Consider the following 8,478-nt stretch of genomic DNA (forward strand, 5'->3'; position numbering starts at 1 on the left):
CTCGCTAGCACACTCACTCACTAGCACACTCACTCACTCACTAGCACACTCACTCACTAGCACACTCACTAGCACACTCACTAGCACACTCACTCACTAGCACACTCACTAGCACACTCACTCACTACACACTCACTCACTACACACTCACTCACTCACTAGCACACTCACTAGCACACTCACTCACTCACTCACTCACTACACACTCACTCACTACACACTCACTCACTACACACTCACTCACTACACACTCACTCACTACACACTCACTCACTACACACTCACTCACTAGCACACTCACTACACACTCACTCACTACACACTCACTCACTACACACTCACTCACTACACACTCACTCACTACACACTCACTCACGCACACACTCACTCACTACACACTCACTCACTACACACTCACTCACTACACACTCACTCACTACACACTCACTCACTACACACTCACTCACTACACACTCACTCACTACACACTCACTCACTACACACTCACTCACTACACACTCACTCACCTACACACTCACTCACTACACACTCACTCACTACACACTCACTCACCACACACTCACTCACTAGCACACTCACTCACTACACACTCACTCACTACACACTCACTCACTACACACTCACTCACTACACACTCACTCACTACACACACACTCACTACACACTCACTCACTACACACTCACCACTACACACTCACTCACTACACACTCACTCACTACACACTCACTCACGCACACACTCACTCACTACACACTCACTCACTACACACTCACTCACTACACACTCACTCACTACACACTCACTCACTACACACTCACTCACTACACACTCACTCACTACACACTCACTCACTACACACTCACTCACTACACACTCACTCACTACACACTCACTCACTACACACACACTCACTACACACTCACTCACTACACACTCACTCACTACACACTCACTACACACTCACTCACTACACACTCACTCACTACACACTCACTGCACACTCACTCACTCACTACACACTCACTCACTACACACTCACTCACTACACACTCACTCACTACACACACACTCACTACACACTCACTCACTACACACTCACTCACTACACACTCACTCACTACACACTCACTCACTACACACTCACTCACTACACACACACTCACTACACACACACTCACTACACACTCACTCACTACACACTCACTCACTACACACACACTCACTACACACTCACTCACTACACACTCACTCACTACACACTCACTCACTACACACACACTCACTACACACTCACTCACTACACACTCACTCACTACACACTCACTCACTACACACTCACTCACTACACACTCACTCACTACACACTCACTACACACTCACTCACTACACACACTCACTACACACTCACTCACTACACACTCACTCACTACACACTCACTCACTACACACACACTCACTACACACTCACTCACTACACACTCACTCACTACACACTCACTCACTACACACTCACTCACTACACACTCACTCACTACACACTCACTCACTACACACTCACTCACTACACACTCACTCACTAGCACACTCACTCACTACACACTCACTCACTAGCACACTCACTCACTACACACTCACTCACTACACACTCACTCACTACACACTCACTCACTACACACTCACTCACTACACACTCACTCACTACACACTCACTCACTACACACTCACTCACTACACACTCACTCACTACACACTCACTCACTACACACTCACTCACTACACACTCACTCACTACACACTCACTCACTACACACTCACTCACTACACACACACTCACTACACACTCACTCACTACACACTCACTCACTACACACTCACTCACTACACACTCACTCACTACACACTCACTCACTACACACTCACTCACTACACACTCACTACACACACACTCACTACACACTCACTCACTACACACACACTCACTACACACTCACTCACTACACACACACTCACTACACACTCACTCACTACACACTCACTCACTACACACTCACTCACTACACACTCACTCACTACACACTCACTCACTACACACTCACTCACTACACACTCACTCACTACACACTCACTCACTACACACTCACTCACTACACACTCACTCACTACACACTCACTCACTACACACTCACTCACTACACACTCACTCACTACACACTCACTCACTACACACTCACTCACTACACACTCACTCACTAGCACACTCACTCACTACACACTCACTCACTACACACTCACTCACTACACACTCACTCACTACACACTCACTCACTACACACTCACTCACTACACACTCACTCACTACACACACACTCACTACACACTCACTCACTAGCACACTCACTCACTACACACTCACTCACTACACACTCACTCACTACACACACACTCACTACACACACACTCACTACACACACACTCACTAGCACACTCACTCACTACACACTCACTCACTACACACTCACTCACTACACACTCACTCACTACACACTCACTCACTACACACTCACTCACTACACACACACTCACTACACACTCACTCACTAGCACACTCACTCACTAGCACACTCACTACACACACACTCACTCACTACACACTCACTCACTACACACTCACTCACTACACACTCACTCACTACACACTCACTCACTACACACTCACTCACTACACACTCACTCACTACACACTCACTCACTAGCACACTCACTCACTACACACTCACTCACTACACACTCACTCACTACACACTCACTCACTACACACTCACTCACTACACACTCACTCACTACACACTCACTCACTACGCACACACTCACTACACACTCACTCACTACACACTCACTCACTACACACTCACTACACACTCACTCACTACACACTCACTCACTACACACTCACTGCACACTCACTCACTCACTACGCACTCACTCACTACACACTCACTCACTACACACTCACTCACTACACACTCACTACACACTCACTCACTACACACTCACTACACACTCACTCACTACACACTCACTACACACTCACTCACTAGCACACTCACTCACTACACATACACTCACTACACACTCACTCACTACACACTCACTACACACTCACTCACTAGCACACTCACTCACTACACACACACTCACTACACACTCACTCACTACACACTCACTCACTACACACTCACTCACTAGCACACTCACTCACTACACACTCACTCACTACACACTCACTCACTACACACTCACTCACTACACACTCACTCACTATACACTCACTCACTACACACACACTCACTCACTAGCACACTCACTCACTACACACACACTCACTACACACTCACTCACTACACACTCACTCACTACACACTCACTCACTACACACTCACTCACTACACACTCACTCACTACACACTCACTCACTACACACACACTCACTACACACTCACTCACTATACACTCACTCACTATACACTCACTCACTACACACTCACTCACTACACACACACTCACTACACACTCACTCACTACACACTCACTCACTAGCACACTCACTCACTACACACACACTCACTACACACTCACTCACTACACACTCACTCACTAGCACACTCACTCACTACACACTCACTCACTACACACTCACTCACTACACACTCACTCACTAGCACACTCACTCACTACACACACACTCACTACACACTCACTCACTACACACTCACTCACTAGCACACTCACTCACTACACACTCACTCACTACACACTCACTCACTACACACTCACTCACTAGCACACTCACTCACTACACACACACTCACTACACACTCACTCACTACACACACACTCACTACACACTCACTCACTACACACTCACTCACTACACACACTCACTACACACTCACTCACTAACACTCACTCACTACACACTCACTCACTACACACACACTCACTACACACTCACTCACTACACACTCACTCACTACACACTCACTCACTACACACTCACTCACTACACACTCACTCACTACACACTCACTCACTACACACACACTCACTACACACTCACTCACTACACACTCACTCACTACACACACACTCACTACACACTCACTCACTACACACTCACTCACTACACACACACTCACTACACACTCACTCACTACACACTCACTCACTACACACTCACTCACTACACACTCACTCACTACACACTCACTCACTACACACACACTCACTGCACACTCACTCACTACACACTCACTCACTACACACTCACTCACTACACACTCACTCACTACACACTCACTCACTACACACTCACTCACTACACACACACTCACTGCACACTCACTCACTACACACTCACTCACTAGCACACTCACTCACTCACTACACACTCACTCACTACACACTCACTCACTAGCACACTCACTCACTCACTACACACTCACTACACACTCACTCACTACACACTCACTCACTACACACTCACTCACTACACACTCACTCACTACACACTCACTCACTACACACACACTCACTACACACTCACTCACTACACACACACTCACTACACACTCACTCACTACACACTCACTCACTACACACTCACTCACTACACACTCACTCACTACACACTCACTCACTACACACTCACTCACTACACACTCACTCACTACACACTCACTCACTACACACTCACTCACTACACACACACTCACTACACACTCACTCACTACACACTCACTCACTACACACTCACTCACTACACACTCACTCACTACACACTCACTCACTACACACTCACTACACACTCACTCACTACACACTCACTCACTACACTCACTCACTACACACTCACTCACTACACACTCACTACACACTCACTCACTACACACTCACTACACACACACTCACTACACACTCACTCACTACACACTCACTCACTCACTAGCACACTCACTACACACTCACTCACTACACACACACTCACTACACACTCACTCACTACACACTCACTCACTACACACACACTCACTACACACACTCACTACACACTCACTCACTTCTCACTCACTCACTACACACTCACTCACTACACACTCACTCACTACACACTCACTCACTACACACTCACTCACTACACACTCACTCACTAGCACACTCACTACACACACACTCACTCACTACACACTCACTCACTACACACTCACTCACTACACACACACTCACTACACACTCACTCACTACACACTCACTCACTACACACACACTCACTACACACTCACTCACTACACACTCACTCACTACACACTCACTCACTACACACTCACTCACTACACACTCACTCACTACACACTCACTCACTACACACTCACTCACTACACACTCACTCACTAGCACACTCACTACACTACACACTCACTCACTACACACTCACTCACTACACACTCACTCACTACACACACACTCACTACACACTCACTCACTAGCACACTCACTCACTACACACTCACTCACTACACACTCACTCACTACACACTCACTCACTACACACTCACTCACTACACACTCACTCACTAGCACACTCACTCACTAGCACACTCACTCACTACACACTCACTCACTACACACTCACTCACTACACACTCACTCACTACACACTCACTCACTAGCACACTCACTCACTACACACTCACTCACTACACACTCACTCACTACACACTCACTCACTACACACTCACTACACACTCACTCACTACACACTCACTCACTACACACTCACTCACTACACACTCACTCACTAGCACACTCACTACACACTCACTCACTACACACTCACTCACTACACACTCACTCACTACACACTCACTCACTACACACTCACTCACTACACACTCACTCACTACACACTCACTCACTACACACTCACTCACTACACACTCACTACACACTCACTCACTACACACTCACTCACTACACACTCACTCACTAGCACACTCACTCACTACACACTCACTCACTACACACACACTCACTACACACTCACTCACTCACTCACTACACACTCACTCACTACACACTCACTCACTACACACTCACTCACTACACACTCACTCACTACACACTCACTCACTACACACTCACTCACTACACACACACTCACTACACACTCACTACACACTCACTCACTACACACTCACTCACTACACACTCACTCACTACACACTCACTCACTACACACTCACTCACTACACACTCACTCACTACACACTCACTCACTACACACTCACTCACTACACACTCACTCACTACACACTCACTCACTACACACTCACTCACTACACACTCACTCACTACACACTCACTCACTACACACTCACTCACTACACACTCACTCACTACACACTCACTCACTACACACTCACTCACTACACACTCACTCACTACACACTCACTCACTACACACTCACTCACTACACACTCACTCACTACACACTCACTCACTACACACTCACTCACTACACACTCACTCACTACACACTCACTCACTACACACTCACTCACTACACACTCACTCACTACACACTCACTCACTACACACTCACTCACTACACACTCACTCACTACACACTCACTCACTACACACTCACTCACTACACACTCACTCACTACACACTCACTCACTACACACTCACTCACTACACACTCACTCACTACACACTCACTCACTACACACTCACTCACTACACACTCACTCACTACACACTCACTCACTACACACTCACTCACTACACACTCACTCACTACACTCACTCACTACACACTCACTCACTACACACTCACTCACTACACACTCACTCACTACACACTCACTACACACTCACTCACTACACACTCACTCACTACACACTCACTACACACTCACTCACTACACACTCACTCACTACACACTCACTCACTACACACTCACTCACTACACACTCACTCACTACACACTCACTCACTACACTCACTCACTACACACTCACTCACTACACACTCACTCACTACACACTCACTCACTACACACTCACTCACTACACACTCACTCACTACACACTCACTACACACTCACTCACTACACACTCACTCACTACACACTCACTCACTACACACTCACTCACTACACACTCACTCACTACACACTCACTCACTACACACTCACTCACTACACACTCACTCACTACACACTCACTCACTACACACTCACTCACTACACACTCACTCACTACACACTCACTCACTACACACTCACTCACTACACACTCACTCACTCACTCACTCACTAGCACACTCACTAGCACACTCACTCACTACACACTCACTAGCACACTCACTCACTACACACTCACTCACTACACACTCACTCACTACACACTCACTCACTACACACTCACTCACTCACTCACTACACACTCACTCACTCACTCACTCACTACACACTCACTCACTCACTACACACTCACTCACTACACACTCACTCACTACACACTCACTCACTACACACACACTCACTACACACTCACTCACTACACACTCACTCACTACACACTCACTACACACTCACTCACTACACACTCACTCACTACACACTCACTCACTCACACTCACACTCACTACACACTCACTCACTACACACTCACTCACTACACACTCACTCACTACACACTCACTCACTACACACTCACTCACTACACACTCACTCACTACACTCACTCACTACACACTCACTCACTACACACTCACTCACTACACACTCACTACACACTCACTCACTACACACTCACTACACACTCACTCACTACACACTCACTCACTACACACTCACTACACACTCACTCACTACACACTCACTACTACACACTCACTACACACACACTCACTACACACTCACTCACTACACACTCACTCACTACACACTCACTACACACTCACTCACTACACACTCACTCACTACACACTCACTCACTACACACTCACTCACTACACACTCACTCACTACACACTCACTACACACCACTCACTCACTACACACTCACTCACTACACACTCACTACACACTCACTCCTACACACTCACTCACTACACACTCACTCACTACACACACACTCACTACACACTCACTACACACTCACTCACTACACACTCACTCACTACACACTCACTCACTACACACTCACTACACACTCACTCACTACACACTCACTCACTACACACTCACTCACTACACACTCACTCACTACACACTCACTCACTACACACTCACTCACTACACACACACTCACTACACACTCACTCACTACACACTCACTCACTACACACTCACTCACTACACACTCACTCACTACACACTCACTCACTAC

General features: G+C 47.0%; 1 protein-coding gene across 1 annotated transcript in view; it reads left to right on the top strand.

The window, feature by feature from the left end:
- The window catches only part of LOC144952383 (fragile X messenger ribonucleoprotein 1-like), a 41,009-nt gene that overhangs the window by 26,286 nt on the left and 6,245 nt on the right, over positions 1-8,478 (top strand). The gene's annotated exons all lie outside the window — the stretch shown is intronic.

The sequence above is a fragment of the Lampetra fluviatilis genome, chromosome 67 (assembly GCF_964198595.1).
Source record: "Lampetra fluviatilis chromosome 67, kcLamFluv1.1, whole genome shotgun sequence".
NCBI classification, from domain to species: domain Eukaryota; kingdom Metazoa; phylum Chordata; class Hyperoartia; order Petromyzontiformes; family Petromyzontidae; genus Lampetra; species Lampetra fluviatilis.